Consider the following 23,958-nt stretch of genomic DNA (forward strand, 5'->3'; position numbering starts at 1 on the left):
AATATACAATTGAACAATTATTTTCAACATACCCAAGATGAGTGAATTCCAAAAAGAGAATGCCTTTAGTATCACATTATTAATAGGTGTCAAATTAGTATTTTTGAGCATTGTAATGTGGAGGCTAGTGTTCTTCAATCAATTTCTTAGAATAGTCTATTCCCCCTCACATATGGGTCAACCTCCTAGACCCAATTCACTTTATGTACCTATTAATGGTCTCTCAATGCATGCCAACCACTAGGCTCAACACCCTTATATATCTATACCAACCATTCACATCCATATTAAACAACTCTGATCATGCATTAACTATTCTTCAAAATCTTTGTGATTGTAATCACAAATTCCCTTCACTAGATTGTTAACATACTTGACATTGGACCCTAACCTTGGATGAACTCTTGAAATTTGGTCCCCAATGACTCACTCAATAGACAAAACTCATTTAAATTGATTTAAAACAAGAAAAAACTCACACACATCCCCACTTTGGATTCACAAGCAATAAGAACTCTTACTATTCTAATATTGTCTACATGACAGTTGCTAACAATCCTTTAAGGTAGACAAATAAACTCACTAAATGATGTGTCCCCTTTATTCCTTTAAATGAGAGACTATTGACAAAATTTTAAGGATATCTAGGCCTTACCCACATATACCATACTCCTCTGATCCATTGAACAAAACTCTAAATAAAAAAGAATAAAAAATATACCTTCTTATTATCTTCTAGATAGACCTACACTTAGAGATCAATAACTTCTGATTTACACCATATATACTTAATCACCCAAGTGAAAGTTTGTACAACTTGATCCTCCACAACATATCTAAAATTTAGAAAGATACAACAATTGAACTATAAGATATGGCCTCCACATTAGGACTTTTTTTTTCATGACAATCATCTCCTCATTTCTTTCCTGTGAATACAATCCAACCTATTCTCATTTTTTATTTCCTTGGGAACATATATGTGTTTCCTACTATGTGAATATTTTCATCTATTTTATTCATAATCAACTTAATAATGAGAATAGGTTGGATCTAGTTTACAACTATACATAATTATTTATATTTGGCTTAGTCAGCCTCTTGTAACTATCATTATATTTTGGGGTTTGTTGGCCCTTCATCCATTGATTTGCTATTTCCTAGGTTAGGCTACTATATTTTAATATTATCATCCATAGCTATGAGTTAGTGTTATAAATGAGGGAAAGACATTATGTTTCATTTCTACAAAATCTCAAGAGCTACAAGAGTGGGCCACAATAGACTATTATGAATACTAGGCTCAATAGATTGTCAACACAAGACAAGTTTGATAAGATCAATGTATAAAATAGGTAGCATGATAGTTATTCTCTATTAGGGTATCTATAATTTCCTTAAGGTTTTCAAAGGATCCACTTCAAAATAAAAATTCTGCTTGGATAGAAAATAATACAATCAAGTTTGTTCACACAAAATAACTTAGAGGCTAAATCAAACATCAATGAAAGCCTATAGCAGTAACATACATGATAGTAAATAATTCAATACTATTAAGGATTTGGGATTATAATTAATAGAGACCAAAATATCCCTGATCCATGGGGAAATTAAATCTAGGGTGTGTTGTTCCATCATTGATTATCAATATGAGGTTTCCTTTTAATCGCCTATATTATGAAATTTAAGCTTAATGTATTGTGGCATGCTCTTCTAGATCTTTTTGTTGTGGATTTTTCATTTTTTAGGGGTCTTGATTCCATTTTTCAAGGTTTAAATCTAAATTATCTCTTTGGCACAAGGTTGCAATGTGAAATTGCATGTCGCAGCTTACACATTGCACATTTTGCAACTTACAAAAACATGTATTTTCAGGTTATCCTCTCTAAAACTTGGATCAAGTTTAGATTTTTTTGCAACACTCTACAAGACATAGCCAAAGAAGAGGTTGAGTGTAATAAAGATAATAAGATAGTTGAACATACTCAGTTGCTACAGGTGGATTCCCACACATCAAGTGTAGCATACCACAATAAAACCCTAACAGTGCAATTTTTTAAATTTAATTGGGTTTGTTCAATGATTTTAACATAGAATTAACCATTGGTTGTTGGGATACAACTCTCTAATGACCATCAAAGATTCACTAATTTTCACAAGTTATCGGGGTAAATTGCAATAGATGACCTTGCATGGATGAATACTTGTAATTGATGTTGAGTTTACTAAAATAGAGACATGTTCCTTATATGCTTCTAGATTTTACGTTAAGGACATTTCCATGTAATGGTTAAGGGACGTGTTGCCTTTTTCATGGTATCCCACACTAGTTCCATTTGGCTTAGGCTCATAGTTAATGCTTTTCATTTATAGAGAACCTTTTAAGAGTACTTGCCAAAAGCAAATAGTAAGGCTTTCTATTTTATATTTTCAACATAAAGCCAGATAATTAAAATGAAACTCTAATAGCTTGATATCAACCTAAAAAGTTTTTCTTTCTTGGATTTTTTGCGATCCTAACTTATTCAATATTATTTTAATATTTCACTAGTCAACTATATACCAAGGCACTTGTTCAAACAATAGAAGCATAAATTAGGAAAAATCCCACGTATACTCTATTAATCGAGAATTTGGGTCTATGATTTTTGGCTAAAAAATTTGTGATTAAAATCAATAAAAATTAGGAAAAAACTATTTAAATTGTGTTATAAAAATCCCTCTAGGTAAAATCTTAGAAAGTGCACAAATGTTAATAAGCCCTTGGTCTATTGGTGAAGTTGAAAGGTTCTTAAAGAGCTCACCAAGGATCAAGTCTCACTGATTGTGTGGCTCCAAAATTCAAAAGGGATGAGGCCAGGATTGTGCTAAGGGTGAATTTGGTGGAGTGAATATCCCTTATTCCTTGGCTCTTAGTTGAATATGTTTAGTTGTAAGGCTCATGCTCATGTATCAGTTAGCTACAAATATTTTGTGGAGGACCTCCATCACAAACAATAGAAAATACACAAATGAATGTTTTCATTTGTCAAAAAAGGTCACTGCAGGTAGGATGATTTCTATAATGATTCACCATTTTTAGAAGAAACTTCCCATTGTACAACGATAATTCATCATAGCAACAGAAGCAACAATGGAGCTTCAATATCTTCCTACAATAGCTAAAGCAACAACACTAGTTCACCATCTTTCCAAAACAAAGCTTTGGGATTTTTCTACGGGTAAGAAAACACCCACACAATTTATTTATTGATGGTCACCTTCACATTGATGAATCTATATTATGACGCATGCTACCAATTAGCCCAGCTTTTAATTCTATTTATAACTCTCTTGGACCTTATAAATATCTCTCAAGTTGGCATTTTTATGTTTCTCTTAGACATCAAGGATCCATTATACCATTTACTAGTTTACATGTAGATGCATTTTTGTCACTACAAAAATAAAAGTGTATGATAAATGTTCTAAAATAAAGGGTTGTTATTTGTGTAATGAAAATAAACCTCATATACATAAACAAACTAAAAAAATAACTACCTTCAACACTAATTTTTCCTTGTTTTTTTAAAATGTTTTAATTGTCAGTGGTCACTCTATTTGGCTCAATAATAATGGGATAAGATAAGAGAAACTATTTTTTTAATCATATCATTAATAAATATCACATTTCAATTTCTCTCTTAGCCTTCAAGGTTCTATGTATTTTATTAATTTACAATTTGGATCTCATGTTTTATACATAAATGGGTTGTATTTTCATTACTTGAATTTTAGGGTAAGGTAAACTCAATGTTTAAGCTTTGTTTCCTTGGAACATACATGTCTAACGACACTTTGGTTCTATTAAAATTGGCCAACACATAAGTTGACATTTGATTATTTGTTGCAACATATGCAAACATTCAATTTCTTCTAGAGCCTTTTTTTATGTCTTCCTCCTCAATCCAAGTAGTAGTATATAAAAAAAAATCCATAAGAGCACACCCAAGATCAATTCTTTAAGATCAAAATGGAAGTCCCGAGGTCTTTTTTATAGTCATGTAATCTTGTAAAAATAGTGTCCTCCCTAAAACAATTGGTCTCTATATTCAACAAATTGTAATTGTAATTTGTGAATATCCCTTTGCCTCAAATATATAGTTAGATATAGTGTATAGTCTCCACTTTTGAGCCATTTACATTACTAAATCATTTGAAGCCAACCAAGCACCAAAAAACTTACAGATAAGGACACACTCAAAGTTTCGATTGTCTTTGTCCACAATCTAATCAGACGTTTAAATAATTAAAATTGATAGCCCACATATTTTCAATTTACCTGGCACTAAAGAAAACCTCCATGCTGCTCCTTATAGTATTTTTCCATATTCCCTAATGTATCAATTATTTCATCTAATTCATTCTTATCATAACCCATACTTTTATAAACTCTCTCTATTACGGCTAACCTTGTCCACTTGGCCACTCAGAGTTCAAAAATTAACTCTAAGTCTTTAAAAATGTTTTCTCCATGATCTGCATCACATTCATAAATGCAGTTATAATATAAATCTATTCTCCTACACATACTAACCTTGTTCCAAATGATCTTTGCAAACTTGCTAATTTTTTGTCTCTAATATTTGTTTCCTGTCCTTCTTCACTAAATCCAAAGCTTTTGTTTAGAAACATTAAATTCCACCATTGCCATGGACAATAAGCTCTTACAAAAGTTCAACCATAGAAAATTGAGAAACCAAAAAATAAAGTTGAAAAGAGAGAAGTCATTTTGCAAAAGAAGAAAAGTGCACCAGCGCACCTCTCTAGGTGTGCTAGTGTGCCAAAACATGAAGAAAGTAGTTACAAAAGGTAAGTGCACAGTAGCACGCCTATGAAATTGTGAACCCCTCCCCTCCCTTCATTTACTACTTCCTTCCATTTATTGTCTACATGGGCCACAATGAGCAGCACCACACCTCCTAGGTGTGTATCCTCTGTCTTCGCCTTGTAGCCACAAAAACAAACAAATGTTAAAGCTAAATTGAGGTGCACAGTAGCACACCTAATTAGGTGCACTATTGCACACCCCCTAAAGAACTTAAAATTTTTGCTAAAATGAAAATAAGATGCACATAAGCACACCCCATAAGGTGCACTACCGCGCACATGGCGCATCTCAGAGGTGTGCCAGGTGCGCTCTTTTTTTTGCTTATCAAAGGGTAAAATGAGGTTCTTGCATGTTTTACAATGTTTTCACATTCTGGTCTTTTTGAGTTGTAATTCAAGTTTTTCTTAGGTTTGATTTTCATATCTCTAGACTAATGTTTGTTTCTTTGTGCAGGTAAAAAGGTGTCCTCAACTTGTCGGGGGTCATAACTTTTAACCTAAAGTTTAGAATTCAAAACCATTTACACCATTGGAAAGAAGAACTGAAGATCTAATTTTAGTCCCTAAAATAGCGAGCCTTTGGCTGACTAGTTTTAGGGACCGATGAAAGTTTCAACCTAATATTTTGAGCAGAAGACCTCCAAAAAAGCCAGTTAAAAGGACCTAGAAAACATGTAAAAAAGTATGAAAATGTTCCAAACATTTGATCATTTTGGATAATCCGGATCACTTGGTCTCTGATCAGGAAGGATCATTCAGTCAGAGAGAAGAAAGAATCAAGAAATTTACACTAAAGATCAAAGATACAGATGTCAGATACATGAACTATAACAGGTTCTTCATCTTATGCAGCCATTAAAGACAAGAGTCTGCATAGGTGCCTTGGGATTTTAGAAGCAGAAGGAGTTTGGGTCTATGAAAGTTTTTGGCTATAAAGAGGGTATAAATAATCAAAAGAATCAAAGAAAGTACACAAAAGTGATCTAAAATTCCATTTGAGAAAAACCTAGAAATCATTTTCAAAACTAAGAACTTTGATTTTTGGCGATTTAAGCACCTTGCACAAATTTCATTGAGGTGCATAGGTGCGTAGGTACGCATTTTTAGTAGGTGCACATTTTGAGCAGGTGCACATTTTCAATGGGTGCACATTTTGAGCAGGTGCGCATTTTGAGCAGGTGCACATTTTGAGCAGGTGCACATTTTGAGCAGGTGTGCATTTTCACAGGTGCACATTTTCTTCCAGGTGTGCATTTTCATGTAGGTGCACATTTTGAGTAGGTGCACATTTTGAGCAGGTGCACATTTTCATGCAGGTGCACTTTTCTAAAGGCGCGCCGAAAGTTAACTGCTAGTTCCAAAAATAGAGCTTTCCATGCATCAAAAACTCATTTTGATAGCAGTTTAACTTAGACAAATGCCCAGTGAAGGATGAGCTTCTATTTTTGATACTTCCAGACACTTCTACATCAACTGAAGGCTCTCTTCTTCTTATTTTTTCATAATTTATTTGTTCTTTGACATGTAAAGGTTCATGCATCCAATTAATGAATAAAAAATGGATGGAGTCCTGCTTAGCACCAGTTAGATTGTTAGTTTGTATATAATTAGTTTATTTTATTAAATTAAAAGCATTTTATTGTATGAAGATATCTCTCACTCTCAACACAAATTGAGAAGATGATTTCTTATAAATACTCCATTGTAATATGTAATTGGGGCCACCATTATTATGCAATAAAATTATGCTTTTGGTGCTCACATTTGGAGTGTAGTGATTCTTTCCTGAATGTTTAAAATGACAACTCAACAAGATTCTCCAAGGTACCTTAACATGGTAGACTAGAATACATTGTTGTATAATACAAATCTCAACTAGTAAGCATCATGGTTCACTATCAAGCTTGAATCAGTGAGTTAATTTCTCATGTCTTTTTTTTAATAAAAATAGATTGATTTAGGTTTTTAAATAGGGATAATATTTTTAGTTGAACATCTTAATATTACATGTAGTTCATCATATCTATGTTGAATGATTTCTTTACAAGTTTACATGTTTGAATCATTTCAAATTATTGTTTGTTCAAATATTAGCTCATAAGACACAACAATAACTAGGTTTGGTTGTTCTTTAATATGGCATCGATATTGTTTGAATTTCAACTTGATACTTTGATTACTAAAATTTTGAGATATTTGCAACAGAATATAGAAATGGAAGATTGATTGATGGTATTTTACTCTTCATTAACAATTTTTAAATTATTTATTCTCTAGTGTGTTGCCAAGTTTTAGTTTCCCCTTTTCCTTTTGATTGAGTTCTTTGGTTTGATTGAGAATGTGTCTACATGAAGTATGTCCTAGTGTGTCTTAGGTTGTGTTTCACCTCATTATCAAGTCCTTGGTCCTAACATTCCATTTTCCATGGCTTCAAAGATCTTGAGCAACTCTTCCCCTTCAAGTGAACCACACCAAGTGAAGATATGAGGAACAGGGCCATGGCACTTGCTGATAAGTCTCAAATGTGATTTTCTCAAAATTAGAGGCTTGTGAGATTATGGATAGAAGAAAATGAAAATTTCATTAAAGGTTTAAAGAAATAAGACTAAATGTATCAAATATCATGAGTTTATGGTTGATCTACTACACATTGATGGAAATGAGGCCATTAGTCTCTACTTCTGATGCCACATGAATTTCAAAAAATGTCTACCCCAATGATTGAGGGATTATATAATGACTTGCAATGGATGAGAGGTAATAAAAAACTAAGCATCGAGGCCTCCACAAGGAAATAAAGGAAAATGTTGCTTACTAGATCCTAGATCAGGAAACATGGTCGTAAATGGTATTTTCCACCTTAAGGTAACAAATGAGCCATTTCTTTGAAGAGTGGGAAAGAGTAAAGTAAGGATGCCCTAAAGTATGAATATTCCTTGGACACTCTCATCAGATGCTTCTAAAAATGTCAATGATAAAAGCTAACCCCGATACAAAGAGAAAGTAGTGTTAAAATATTTTGATGAAGAGAAGAAGAAGGAAGTGCATGTGCTATCAAAGGATTACTGCCCATCTACTAGTTTTGGTTAAAGGGAAAGCAACTTGTAGAAAAGTTAAGTGTATCTCTCTCTCCCGCATGTATAAGTGCTATTAAATATTTGTGCATTCTAGACATTGATGAAAAGTAGGGCACTTCCTGTAAAGATAAAACACTCAAGAAAAGTCATATCATTCTAGTAAAGAAATTCCCAGCTTCCAGAAATGTTATATTTGATTTGCAAATAATAAAAAGTTTAAATATCCATTATTCAAATAATTAAATGAAAATATTTCTTTTGTGAATGTTGGTTGAACTTAATTTCATTCATGTGGTGCCAATGTTCAAATTTGTCTACCTATTTCACTAGGATTGCTAGTATTTCCCTTATTCAACTATATTAAAATGGCTATTTATTGAAATCTACATCCTATGTAATCATTTTTCAAATGGAAATCAAAGCTTCTAGTTACAAGAAACTTATTAGCCTCGAGAGTGAACTAAAAGAGTTATTTGACACATCCTTCAAATTCTATGATTTGGCTAATCTTCATAGAAGGCTTAATTCTCAACCTCTTCACCCAATCACTCAAAAACTCATAGGTAGTGGATTGGTTGAGGCAACTAGATTTCCTATGGTTGTACATGCACTTGAACTTGTTCAAGAGTGCATAGGATGATATGACCCCAAAACAAAGCAGATTTTGTTTCCTGATCAGTCTATCCTCCTCTTTATCAAAAAAACCTTGATGTAGTTTGTGTTTGACATCCTAGTCAAGGAACAATATTGTGACATAGATTTCATGACTTCTGTGTCCATGTTCAATGAAAAGAAAACTCTCAAATGAGAGGACATACAGAAGACCTAGTTCCAGACTACCTACTTGAAGAAGAGCAAGATGCCAAAAACTTTATTTGGCACAAATTTGAAGCAAGAAATTATAGACATCCTTGCACTTCTACTCTGGCTCAAGGGAAAGGAAGATACATTAGAGTTTGTTGAGCATCATTTCTTTCTAGTGCAAGGAATTTGTGTAGAAAATATGCACATAGATTGGGCATAAATCGTCTATCATGAACTCTCAGCATGGTTAAATTGAGCTAGAGGCTTCGAGCAAATCTACATGTCTTCTTATTTGATTTATGCCCTTGTAACTCACCATAGGTGGCCTGGTCTCCCTTGCATTCAAGATTACAATGAGAATACTAAAGTTTATGAGTTTTACCCACATCTACAACTATAGAGAAGTTATGAGGAGTATGTAGTGATTAATGATGCCTTCACAATGAGGCTATGTTATGAATTGAAAGGATGCTTGAAGAGGAGATTCTTGCCTAATGAAATTTTGACAATAAGTCAATTCAAATGTTCATACACCCAATTCCTAAGTTTCTCCTATTTACAGATAGGAGCTTATGATAGATACCCTAAGAAATTACCAAGGTATCTAGAGGATAAAGTGGTGCTATTCAAGTTGTGTCAATAGATCCTAGAAGTAAAGACTCACTATTCTAATGTAAAGAAGATTATCAAAATTTTATTTCCTACAGTGGTTGGCCCATATTCTTGTGCCTCCAAATCGGATGCCCAAAATCTGGCAAATTTTTTTGAAGGAAAGATCAAGTTGCTAGATTATGAAGTGCTCAGGCCTCAATATGATCTAGTTGATTTTTTAAAGGGATCGTTTGAAATTAGGATATTCCTACAGGCATGTACTATACATTGAAGATTATTGGTTTGGGTGTTTTAATGAGTATCAAAACCAAGGGAGATTTTGGTCATAGCTAATTGTTGATAAAATTAAAGTATATAAAAATTCTATTGATATTTCTAACCTTACAGATGATAGAGACTTCATGCATCCCACATCATATGAAAAGATCAAGAATACCCTAATTTTGTCCACCCCATATGTTGGCCCAATTATTGATACCATGGAGATCCTCATGCGAGGGATCATCAAAAGAATTGATAAATGGGTTGAATGGACCTGAGCAAGGAGAAAAGAACAAGAAGTACTGGTTCCACAGGAGGAATTTTAACTAGGGTGCCTCAATTTTCCATAGCAACAAACACTACAGCTACTACTTCAAGTGTTGTAGGTCTCACTCAATCTATTGGACAGGGAGGAGATGAACCTCTGGAGAAGAATGTGGTAATTACTCCTATGTTTGGAAGTGGCTATCTTCTAGACATTAGAAATGTTGGAGAAAAGCATGATGACAAAGACAAAGGGAAGGATCAAGTAAAATTAATGGTAAGCCTTCCTCCCCCATTCAAGTCATCAATTTGGATGGTGACACTAATCCTATGGATGGTCAAAAGCAAGATGTATCCTAGCAAGTAGATACCTTAGCCATTTAGGTAACTAAGGTACCTGCTTTCCCCATTACCTTCCCAGGACAAGATAACTCCTCTAATTCCAAGGAAGATGTTCAACCCCACTTCTTTGTAGTCAACTATCAATATATTATCTATGAAGTCATGGCTCGAGGAGACTATTGAGAGAAAGAAGAGTAGATATGAGGATGCTACTCCATCAAAGGACTTGATTGCATAAGTCACCTCTTCTCATCCATCCAAAAAGATAAAGAAACAAAATGCAATTGTGGCGTTGGCTACAAATTCCTCCACCAATCACATTCTAATCGAAATTGTTAAGCCACAAAAGGACGAGAGTTTTCACAAGCTTTCAAAAGATGATTTCCAAATTAGAACACTAGCTCTTGGTATCCTTGTTCATGATTCTATGGTAAACATATGAAAATATACCAATGAGAAAATAGAAGACAAGCTAGAAGAGCTTAGAGTAGAGAAAGAAGTATTGAAAGCTTCAAACAAGGAGCTAGTGGAATGCATCAAGTCTGCCCTTGGAAGCACATCCCTAGGTCAATTTGACCTGAAGGAAGAAGAAAACAAGAACTTTCTAACAAAGTTGCAACATGAAAAGTAGTTCAGACAAGTTGGAAGGGCATGGATAGACCAATTGAAGATTCAAGGTAACCTACTAGTAGAAAATTTGGGAAACTTGGTGTTGGATGCACAAAATCTTAGAGAAGTAACTCCAAACCATAAGAAGACTATACAAAAGGTGGCTAATTGACTAACAAAGCAATTAGCCCTTCTGCAAGTGGTAATTGATATGAAGACTAATGTGGCAATTACTCACAAGATCCTCAAGATGGGCAATTACAACTTGAAAATATTGCACACTGAGTTTTTTGTATCCACTAATGGTAAGCTTGTGGATATTGAGAAAATGAGGTCAAAGTTCTTGACATTTAATTTTTTGATGAAGCCATTGACCCTCTCAATTTCCAAGTGCTTAAAATCCAAGAGCTCTCAGCAATAGATGCAGTCATCATTAGAGAAATAGAGAAGTTTAAATCTAGACTAGCCAAAATAGATGAGTTAATAGATATGCATGACTACTAGATGGTCCAAGCTGACAATATTATCATTCCAAATTTTGAAGAGCTGAACAATGTAACGAACACTGTGAAAGCATATAAAGCTAAATCAATTACCCTGAAGAAGGCATAAATGTCTTTTCCATCTGTCATTCTTCTATCTTCTCTTTCCTTTTGTAGCCACTCTTGGTGTTTTGTTAAATCTTTGTAACAAGCAAATGATTGGAGATGGTTCTATTAATAGTATTTTTGTTTAGATATTCTCTATAAGGAAATCATCCAATGTAACTAGCCATTTTGAGAAGGCCTATATATATAATCTTTCAAGAAGTTAATAAGATCAAAAAAATTTACTTTGGGAAAACCCCCATAGCTGTGGCTACTGTGTGAGACTCTAAGTTTGTATTAGATTTTGTTGTTCATTTAATTTAAGAAGAATTGGTGGAATGAATTTGTTAATGCTAAAAATTGAATGAATGTGAATGAACTTGGTTTTATTCCCTTTATTTGATGAATGGTTTGCTTTACTCTATTCAGCATAAACATGTCTTCTATTAATTCTATTGATCCATGTCTTTAGTCATTTCTTTGCATTTGGAAGTCAAAAACCGATCATTGGAGTGGCTGCAATTGATAATATGGGTATTATCAAAGCATCAACTAAATTTTGTAATCCATAAATTACCTATTTCATGGTCTGTTCCTCTCTTCCTATAGTTTTAGTTATTGTTGCATGTTTCTCAACTTCAAGCATTGTTATTTTAAGTAGAGTGCATTTAGTGAGTTCTTCTCCTTTTCTTGCTTGAGTTGTTTAAAGTTTTAAGCAACTTGGTTTTCGCCTCTCTTGCTCTCAGGTTAGGAGCATCCCCCCCCCCTCCCACACTAGAAACCACATAAACAAATTCATTCTATATCTTGCACTTATAAGGGAGCTATACCTTTCAATTCATGGGTCTTTGAATAAATTACTACATTGACCCATTCTATTGTTAACTTTGTGTTTTCCATAAGCCATAGGGCAAGTAAAGAGTCAAGGTACAAACCAATATATTAAGAAAGAAAAATTGTTAACCAACATAGTGCTAGTTCACTTTTCCCCTAGACATGACCCAACCAAACACTTTTCCTCCACCTTTACCTGAGGTAGGGACTCCTCTTACATGCAACTATTGTTTTTAAGAGTAATGTTAGGTACCCTTATTTATTTAAAGCATACACTACTCGGGTTTTTTTTAACAGAAAAATTATATATAACAATGGTTATGGCTCTTTATTGTACTATATGAATTTGTGCAATCTCATTCACAATTTCAAACTTTGCTACTACTATTGAATTTGCAATAATATGGTCAACAAGTGCAATTTTCTCAACCCCATAATGAAAAACTAACACAATCTCAATTACAAATACATGCCCCTCTGTCTTTACAATATGATCAATTGGTGCTACAACCCTAACAACCAATTTCCCAACAACACACACAATTTCACTCAAAATTTCAAGCCCAACAATCTTTGCAATAGCATGGTCAACAGTTGTAATCTTCACAACAACATTTTCAAAAAGCATCATTTCATGATGGCACTAGATTCACAACAACCACCATCTATATATGGGAAGTTTCATGCTTCTTAGTCTCAAATCTAATTGAATGTTGGTTCATCTCCTTGGTAAATTTCTCCTAGCATGTCATTATCTAGCATACATCCCCAAACTAAAAAACTATCAAAATAGCACTTGGTGCAATAATTATCAAAATAATTTCTTTCCAGTTAGCTATTACAATAGGTAATTGTTGTATAGAAGACTTTTCAATTCCAACATCTTCCTTTCCAACAATAACTCTAGTCACCTCTGGTACCAACACATTTAGTGCAAGCCACAACTCAATCCCAACAACAACCAAATTACTTAACCAAATGTCTTAATAATATTTATTCATAATTTTCATTTTTTAGGGTTATTATCAAGAAGCTCCAACACAACACACTAGACTACAAAAAGTAATGCATCTATGACTTTTGGGTGAGACAATGTTCTAATTTTCTTTCTTTGTTAAATAAAAAATCTATATTCTCTCTCTATCTATCTATTGTTAGATGTGATACTACAATCATAGATGTGTCTCTTTGTTAATAATACATTAATGTTCAAACACATCCTTAACATATTATATTGTTTTACTTTAATTAATTTCTATTAAGATGAATGCTATTGATGGACTTAACATTGTCAAAATTTTCATATTTTCCAAAGTCTCAAGTCGCTTCTATGATCTCAAACTCTCAATGGGATAAATATATTTTTCTTGTTCCATTAGTTTGATTAATTGCTAAAATTTATGTACTCTATTATTGAAGATATCTTCACTATGACATGGAGTCTCCAATACTCGACACATAAACACCAAGGTTGATGGCATTCTTCATTTCATGATTTTGATACATATGAAATTGTTGCACTTTCATGTTGATTGAATCAAATATGGTTCATATGTTGCATCCAAACACTACCTATGTTTAATGGTACTATCGAACACAATCTATCTCCCATGATCACTCCAGTGGCATATGTCTCCTTAGCTTTTATTTGCTGACTTGGATGAAATTAGGTTGTTCTTTTATTTTAAATGTTGATGTATATCTGGTTTTCTAGTTAGTAATGGTTTCTTCAATTTTTGTTTATTTCAATCGTTAATAGTAATAATTTGATTGCCAGTGCATTATTTAATAGATTATAAATGCTTCTATTTTATGTAGCATGATTTTGGTTTGCTCTCTAGATTGGAACCACCATTCTACACTGATGATAAATAAAATCATATTGTATTCTTACTATAATGGATACTTGAGTCATATCTTCCTACAACCATTCAAACATCTCTCATTGTCATGCATTCATGTTATTACTGTCACTAAACAATATTCATCTGTTCACCTTTAACCATTAAATTTGTCCTCCCAACTTTATTCTATTAAATTCTCTATAATGATTCCCTATGCATGTACTTTAGACTAGTTGAAAAATGAATCAACCTAATTCTATTTTGAAGTGCATCACTCAAAAAGATAGGTTAGACTTAAGATATTCAAACAATGATATGTTCAATGTTTATATATATATATACATAGTGCGCCTCTTTCTAATTTATAAATGGTTGGAAGTAGTATAAATAAGCTCGACCTTCCTTAGCTTTTGTTTGTATTGTCTTATATATACTTATAATGGAGGATTTTATTCAACATATATCTTCAACATCTTTTGTTCTCTTTTGTAATATGGATTTGTCATTACTCTATTGTATTGCAAGTTCTTCAATGATTCTACCTTCTATGATTTAACCTTTGTCAATCGTGGATATATATCTATATCTATATATATATATAAGAGTATATTTATGTGTATAGATGTCTTCAAAATTAATTCCATTGATATTCCTTTCATTGTAGCTTTGACATTGATGGTATTTACACTTACAGTTTGTCCAACTTTGACAACAATGACAAGTCTTCCATCATAATTGTGTTGTTACCATTAGAAAAGATGAATTCTGATTAACCTGTTGAGTGAATGTAACTTTATTGGATTGTAATGATGTGTGTTGGTAAAGTTACTATGTTGATGGACTGATTATGCCTGTATGATGTTGAATGTGTACTACCCATGGAAATTTGACAAATTTTTCAATGGTTTATGCGAACTTGTTGCATATATTTTTGAAAATAGTGTCACTTTTCTTAATAGTTGTTTGGATAGTGTAATAATAATTTTGTGATCTTAATAGAAAGCATTATAATTATGGTTGCATTTGGCCTCTCCAAAAGGAATTTACTAGTATCATCCTTCAATAACTACTTGTCTTTATAAAATACTAATAATTACTATTTTTATAATATCTAGGAATGGGTACACTAACAATATCAAACTATCATTCAGAGAAGTAGTTGTATATAGAGCTATAAAATTATAATTGAGTTTGAAGCTCCCTAAGTCTTTCAACCTTGATGCAATGGTACAAAAATAAATTAATATCTAATATTATTGAGATAGATCATTTTCTTTCCCCATAAGAACATTCTTTAATGGTATTGCTACATTATAAGAGTGAAGACTCCTTATACTCAATGACTCTCATAGCCATCATCATTGGTGATGATCTTCTCATATAATATCATTTTCTTATACATCCATGTTTCCATCCCTTTGTCCTAATATTTCTAGTTGTTCACTTATTTAGCATTATTTATATTTGATCATTCTCGTGGTGATTTTAAATGAGGATAAATGTACACTACTTATAAATAGAAACTAGGTATAAATCACCAAAGAAATGATAATGAGGTTAACTCAAAAGATCAGAATAAAAACAATATAGAAAGTTACACATTGTATCATTATTCTTTAAAGGGTGCTATCTCAATGGAAGTGCACTTTCTTTATAAGAAAGTTGATGGTAGTTCGATTCCATCATGCCCCATTATGACTAATATGCTGCTAAATATACTACTAAATATGCTACTAAATATAATATTAAACATACTACTAAATATACTAAATATGTGACCAAACATATGATTAAATATACTACTAAATATACCACTAAATATGCGAGTAAATAAACTATCAAATATATGACTAAATATGTGACTAAATCAATGATCAAAATCAATGGTCAAATAAGTGACAAAAAATACTTAGTTGTAAATTTAGTAGTGTTATAAATGACTCGATATTAACTACTATTAGTCACGTGACTAAGTTTAGTCATGTGCATACAATTTTTAGTTATTTTTTAGTCACATATTATCATTTTTGTCTTAGTGGTTGATGATACCAATATTTGTTGGCCACATGGGCTTCATAAGCTGAAAGAGCTTCACATGCACATCAACAACATAGCCACCAATATTTCCTTCACCAAGGAACTTGAGTGAAATAACCAATTGCCTTTCCTTGATGTTCCTAATGGTAACCTTGGTAGACATGTGTATCATAAGGCCACTCATACTGACTTATAACTCCACTCGTCCTCACTCTAGCCAAAAGGTTGGCACCCTTAAGACCCTTTCCTTAAGAGCCCATTGAACTTATGATGTGGATAACTTAGATAAATAGTTTACCCTTCTTCTCTAGGTCTTTAGATTATTGTATACACACATAAGAAAATTAATCAAGATCAGTCATTCTATCTTTATTGGGTCAACATCAAACCTTCCTTGGACCCTCCTCCCTTGATAGAAACCCTTACTTTTATTGATGACATCTCCCAAAATATTTCCAAAACCTTATCCAAAGATCCATTTCTAGAATCTGAAGTCTATAAGATTGTGTTCTCTTGTGGTGTTCCTTATATAGGTGAATTAGGCCACTCGTTCCACACTAGAATTTGTTAGCACATTGTTGATATAAAACATGAAAGGGCCCACAAATTACCTTTATTGAAGCACTCATATTCTACCAGACATCACATATGTTTTGGAGAGAACCCAAATCCTTTCCAAGGTGGATAACTATTTCAAAAGGAAGCTCACCAAGGCTATAGAAATCAATATCCATCCCATGAACCTAAATAAAGTGGAAGGTTAGTCCATAAATTGATCTTGGAAACCTATGTTAAGTACATTGAACCTCCACCATCAACCTTAATGATTTCTTGATCCTCCCTCCCTGAGTAGTTATATCACCTTGGCTGTCTTCCTTCATCTAGCAAACTCCTTTGCACCTTCTTCCTAGTTTTCTTCATCTTAGGCTTGCAATATATTTGTTAATTTTCTTTGGGTTCTCCTTGGCCTCTTTTTTTCTTTAATTCATTTTTGCTAGGCCCCCTTGTTAGATAACTAAGAGGGGGTGAATTAGTTATGCATATGTCCTTAAAAATATTTTTCATAAACTTAACAATTTCAACTTCTAATTCACAAGCTCAATAAATATATTAAACTTCACAATATAATTAAATCAATATTTGTAGTAAAACTATCAACTTCATATACCAAGTATCATAGTACAAATAAGTATATATCGAGTTGCAATATGAAATTATAAACATGCAACATAATCAACATCCACATGTTTTAACACTTTTAGCATGGAAACCCTTTAAAGGGAAAAACCATCTAGGAATGGGAAAACCAAAATTTTCACTCTTTTAAAGTGAGCTCTATTAGGATTCATCCTTGTTAAGGTTACATACACATTATTAATGTGACCTTGTTAGGGGATTTGTACCAAATATTATCTAGACCTTATCACTACTCAATTTGAGTGACCTACTCTAAATGAATTGCAAAACATTCAAAGGAATGTCACTATGCAAATGGATTTACAAATCAGACTATTAAGTCTACTTAGTTAAGAGATTTTCTGGTACAATGATTAGAGAGTAATAGTGAATGATCTGACTAAGAATGCAAATATCTTTGTTGTTATATATCTCCATTTCACTCATTATGTGTCCTCTTTTTTTCCTCTTTCTTCCTTCTGGATGATCCACTCACATACAGATCTACTTCATGCTTCACTTTTTAGATCTCACAATGCTTGTATGCTCAGTTTCACCTTCTATGTTTTTCTCCAGAAAAAAATTGATCAGAAAAATTGAATATCTTGTTCATTCCTTAAATAGAAAACTAATTTTTCTCCACCAATTTTTCCTACTTTTTCCACTTAATCACAATCGTCTAATCTTCATCCAGCTAAGATATATTGAATCTAGACACTCAGGTATCACACTTTCTCCTTAAACTTTGAGATTTATTTCAAATCATGAAATATCCTTCATCAGATCTTCTTTTAATTTTTCCAATCATAGAACTTGCAACAAACTTCATCTTTATCTTAGACACTTCTTGATTGGTCCATATCTTCATCAAATATTACCCTTCAATTGAATCTCCTCAAACTTATTCTTCTTTCCCTTGCGTGGTTAACACTACACTTACTCTGTTAATATTAAATGTAGTTAACATTATTCTTTCTTTGTTAATATTGTTCATTCTTCATTCACTTGATATATGTTTGGTGACTATTGTAATAGCTTAGTGACCACTAGTCCTTCATTTACCAACCTCACTAACTAACTTAGTGCAACTTATTATTTCTTTTTCTTCTCACTTTATGACTTCATAACTTGCTTATACATGATCTCAACACTTAATCACATTGTGTAAAAAAAAAATCAACATTATATTGTCAAATTCTAGCACATTAAGTACCCATTGAAATTTATCATACTTATCAATACTTTCTTCAAATCCTCTTCATCAATCAAATGATCTAGCACTCCACCAAATTAGCATGTCATACCAATTTAAGCTTGGCATCAAGGGAAACATAACAAATAATATGACTCTTTCACAAAAATTATCTCTATTATCTTTAGCATTATCATTTGGGTATAACAATCTCCCACTTTGGCATTTATGGTAACTCATTATTAAATGTTATTACATTATGAAAAAAGCCATCAACTAACATCTTTAGCTCTGATTTCATCATATTCTCTACAACTTCATGGTCTCTTCTCTTTATTAGGTTATTTGTATTAGTTTCTCTTCTTACTCTAGCATTGCTCCCCCTTAGGATATACTTCAATGTTCAGCAACTTGTAGCATATTAAAGAGATTAAATTTCCACAATCCATAGCAAATAAACTGATATATTTCTGGATTCGATTGTGTAAAGATTTTTTACCATCAACGTTTCGAATCACACCAAGTGATCCATCATCAGGATGAAGAGAGCAAGAGATTTTGTTTGACATCTCTTTCTCTCTTCATCCTGATGATGGATCACTTGGTGTGATTCGAAACGTTGATGGTAAAAAATCTTTACACAATCGAATCTAGAAATATATCAGTTTACTTGTAGCATATGTTCATACAATCTCTTCATCATACACATTCTCCTCCTTTGTAAAACTTGATTCATACTTAGACTTCTCCTGCATATTATCCCCTTTTACTATTTCTCTTCCTCCTTATGGGTTCTCTCCCCCTTTGAAAATATTTCCAAAGGTAACTATAAGCTTCAATGATAAATTTACAAAACCTTTTAGTTATACCTTGTAGTTATACAATAGTTGAACATTGGATTGCAACAACTACATACTCATCTTCAATAGTGGTCTATGAGATACATTTCTATTTTTTGCTAATCCATGTTACCAATCTTTCTCCTAAAAAGAAATCTCCTCCATTAGTACTCTTTTTTTCATCAACATTATGTACCCAATCATCATCAATGTACACTCTTAGCTCAAAATGTTCTTCTTTCTTGGACCATAAACTATATTCTTCAGTTCCCTTCAAATATCTGAATATTCTTTTTACTACAATCATAGGTGTCTCCTTAGGATTGGTTGAAAATATTGATACTATTCCAACTGCATGTGCAATATCAGGTTTGCTATGAACTATATATTGCAATTTTCCAATCATAGATCTATACAATGTTTCATTCACTTCTGTCGAGTTATCTTTCTTATATAATTTACATCAAGTGACCATAGGGGTGCCAACTAGTCTTGACTCATCCATGCCAAATATTTTTTACTATCTCCTTTATCTATTTGGAGTGGGTTACATGTATTCCTCCTTTATTTTGATGAACTTGTAAACTAATAAAGAACTTTATCTCACCAAACATAGACATCTCAAACTCTTTACTCATCTAATCAATGACTTATACATCAATTCATTTCCTCCAAATATAATGTCATCCACAAATATTTCTTCTATCAAGACCTTATCTTTAGCTTCACTCTTCAAGTATAGGTTACTATTATCACTAGTTCTCACAAAGCCAATTTTGATCAAATAGGAATATAATCTTTAATACCATGCTCGAGATGCCTACTTATATATTCAAATCTTTGTGCAATTTACATATCATGTTCTTTAGGTATTTTTCCACAAATTTTTTAGGTTGATCAATGTAGATGTCTTCCTCCAGAATTTCATTTAGAAATGTAGACTTGACAGTCATTTGGTAGACCTTGAGTCTTTTTTATGCAGCAGATGCAAGTAGAGATCTCACTCTTTCCAATCTTGCAATAGGGGAAAGGTTTCACCATAATCAATTCATTCTTCTTGTGCATAACCTTTACATACAAGTCTTGTTGTGTTCCTCACAACTTCCCCTTTTTCATTCAACTTGCTCTTGAAAATCCATTTTGTTCCAATCACATTCTTGTCTTTGGGTCTCAGTACCAATGCCAATTTGTTATTCTTCTCAATCTGATCTATCTCTTCATTTATTGCATTGATCCAATCTTCGACTCCAAGAGCATATTTTTACAGTTCTAGGCTCAAACATAGAAATAAAGAATGTATTGTCTCTCAACTTACTTCTTGTCATGAATCCAAAACTTTATCTCTAATTCTCTACTTCTATGAATGGTGCCTTCTAATAAATTTGGGTAAAATAGAATAAGTTCTATGTTGTTCAACATTTTTAGTACTCAATTGGGGCTCATTATTTTTATTGATGTGCTCAGGTTGTGGCTTGGGTACTATAGGTTGGCGCTTGGTGGCTCTTTACTATTGTTCAGTAATTATTTGTTCTAACTTAGGTAAGGTGCCAAGTGCTCCTTCTTGAACATAATCAAATCTATTGTACTCTTTAGGTTCTTTCTTATTTTCTTCATCATTCTTATCTACAAACATCAATTCTCACATTTTCACTTTCAACCATCATGTCAGTCACTTTCTTCAAACAATTATATGCTTTACTCTTAGTAGAGTAACCTAGGAATATACCTTCATCACCTCTTGAATCAAATTTTCTATTACTAGCATCCTTATGAATATAATATTTTTAAATAACTTATATTCATTGTGTGTCCATACCAGAGTTCACTGGGTGTCTTGTTTATACCTTTCTTCAACTGAACTTAGTTGAGGGTGTAAAGAGAATTATCGATAGCTTCTCTCCATAATATTTGTGTGAATCCTTTCTCAATCAGTAGTGTTCAAGTAAAATCAATAGTGGATATGTTCCTCCTTTATACAATACCATTCTAATGTGGTGTTCTAGGTGTAGATTCTTGTCTTTTAATTCCATGCTCAATACAAACACTAGTACATTTCCCCCTTTTTTTTGACCAAATGTCATATTGGCCTATGATTTTATTTTATTTTATTCCTGAGTTGATCAAAATTTTGATCAAATCATGTTCATAATGAAAAAAAAAATTGAGAAATCATTTGTTATTTGAGCAGTAGGAGATTGTTGTCTGGTCTGTTTGGGCAGAGCTGAGTTTGTGATTTTTAGTTCCGAGGAAGAAAGCCGAGTGGGGAAATTGTGGGGAAATTTTATGCACACAATCATTTTGTGAAGGCTATTGAACTTGGCTTGCTACTAATAGTTTATGCCTCATATGATGTTCTCACGTTGTCATCATACTCCTTTGGAGTTTCTACAAACAAGTCTCTTGGGTGACCTGGAATGATGCTTGTTGTGTGCCCTGATCTAACTAGTGTTGATTATCTCTGTACAGGTGTTTTGTTCTTGATCAAACATAACTCACAATTCTTCTTTATATTCAACATGTTTTTGCAGTTAGGGATTGCAAACACCTCCCTAATGGAATCTTCAGTGAGGTGGGCCAAGGTTATTTCGTTAATGGTCTTGATGGATATTGTTTGTGGATCATTTAATTGGATGAATTTGATTGTTTATAATTACTTCTCCTATTAGATCTATGAGCAAGAAAATCTTTAAAATATATATATAATAATATACTTACCACAGTAATTAGTAATTACTATGGTAATATACTATAAATTCCATGTGATATTGGGGGGGGGACTTCTATTTTTATTGTTTTTTTTTAAATAAAATAATTTTTATTTGGGAGGATCGGGGTCATCACCTTCCCGTCCCTGAGCTACATTACAATTTGGCTATGAAGGTAGCTAATGCTACCAACAGTAGTCATACCTGCTATGACAGCTGAGGTTGTTACTACTGCAGCCGACGAGCCTTAAACATATTTCTGGCATGTGATATTTTTAAATTATTATTACTAAATTAATTTTTAATATAGTTTTTAAATTATTATTAATTAATTTAATTAATATTAAATATTATTAATAATTTTTCTTATATTATTAAATTAGTAATTATGGTTATTAATAAATTAGTGTTATTTTATTAATAATTTAATAAGTTATAATTTTAATAATTAATAATTATTTTTTAATTTTAATAATATTTATTAAAAGATTTGGTTATAAGGTTATCATTAATTCAAAAATGTAATCTTAGTTTTAATTTAGAGAAATTTTGATGGAAGTTGGTGTTATTAAATGATAGTTCATTTTTATATTAAAAAATATGGGATTTTATATTTAAATGACTTTTAATGGATTGTTGAATTTTTTTGAGATTCTTGTGAACTCAGAAACCTTAGCAAAACTGACACTTGAAAAAAAAAAAAAGGAAAATCTAAACCCTGTTTGTAAACTGGACACGTATGCTTTCGAAATAAATGATTTATGAAATTACTTTTTGATATGATTTATGTTTTACCTTGTGTTGGGTTTGGGTTTGACTTAGTACGTTGACTAGTTAGGATGTTTACCAAAGGCTTGAGGGTTTTGTTCTATCATGATGTTATATGAGATATCGTGGTTTGTGTTTTGATCTTTGAGATATTGATCAATGTTTATTATTTGGTCACAATCTTTTATACCCAACCATTGTGATGTATTCACATATTTCTACGATGAGTTTTGATCAGTTGCTTGTTAGTGCTTTCCAGTTGCTTGTATAAGACTGAGGTGATTCTTGTGACTTTCTTGTTGTAACCATTGAGTTTCAATTGGTTATCTTTTCGTGCTTTCCAATTGCTTTTATAATACTAAGGTGAATACTGTGATTTATCTTTTAGGTGCTTTCTAGTTTCTTTTATAGGATTGAGGTGAGAATTATGATTTTATGAGTTGTACTTTATGAGCTTAGGGTAGGTTATCTATGTGTATGTTGGGAAGTGGCTTGTAATGGAGGCCACAACCCTAAAGAGGCTACCTGGGTAACCCATTGTAGGTTGTTTTAATAAGTGATAATATATCATTAAATGAGTTTTAAATGAATTAATAAGAGTTGGTATTTTTCCTTTCCCATGCCTTGAGTGCTAGTACAGGCTAGGATGGGAGTAGAGAGGATGCTTGGTTGTGACCTTGCCTCATTAGAATGTCTTGTCTGTATGAAAGGATATTGATGCCACATAGAGAAACTAGGGGGTTGGAGTCTAGAGAGGCTACCAGGGTAACCTTAGATTTGGCTCATACGATGAGACTTTCCCACTTACATAGTAGATTTCCTACGTGTCTTTGTTTCCTCTAAGTTTAGATGTTACTTATGTCTTCCTACCTTTGAGATAGTTTGCTATCAGTTTTTTCTTGACCTAGATGTTGGTTATAACTTGTGGATTGATATATATAGGACTTGAGATTATCTCCTCAGCATGGTGGGAGTGAGCCATTTAGGTTTCACAAGGTCGGGTGGTAGTTTTTCTTATATGTTGGTTAACCATTTGTCTCCTTTAATTCTTTGGTTTATATCTTGACTCTTAAATGCTCAATGACAAGTGGAGAAGTTAACTTCATAATGGGTCAATGTAGTAATCTATCAAAGACCC

The 23,958-nt window shown here is 32.6% G+C and overlaps 2 pseudogenes; one reads left to right on the plus strand and one right to left on the minus strand.

Annotated features, from left to right (window-relative positions):
* The window catches only part of LOC149550403 (trans-cinnamate 4-monooxygenase pseudogene), a 41,361-nt pseudogene extending 37,017 nt beyond the window's left edge, over positions 1–4,344 (minus strand).
* Positions 4,345–5,148: 804 nt separating this feature from the next.
* The window catches only part of LOC149550404 (serine/threonine-protein kinase Aurora-1-like), a 45,714-nt pseudogene continuing 26,904 nt past the window's right edge, over positions 5,149–23,958 (plus strand).

Source organism: Cupressus sempervirens, chromosome 7 (genome assembly GCF_028749045.1).
Source record: "Cupressus sempervirens isolate cs-2001-9-10 chromosome 7, ASM2874904v1, whole genome shotgun sequence".
In the NCBI taxonomy this organism is placed as follows: Eukaryota; Viridiplantae; Streptophyta; class Pinopsida; order Cupressales; family Cupressaceae; genus Cupressus; species Cupressus sempervirens.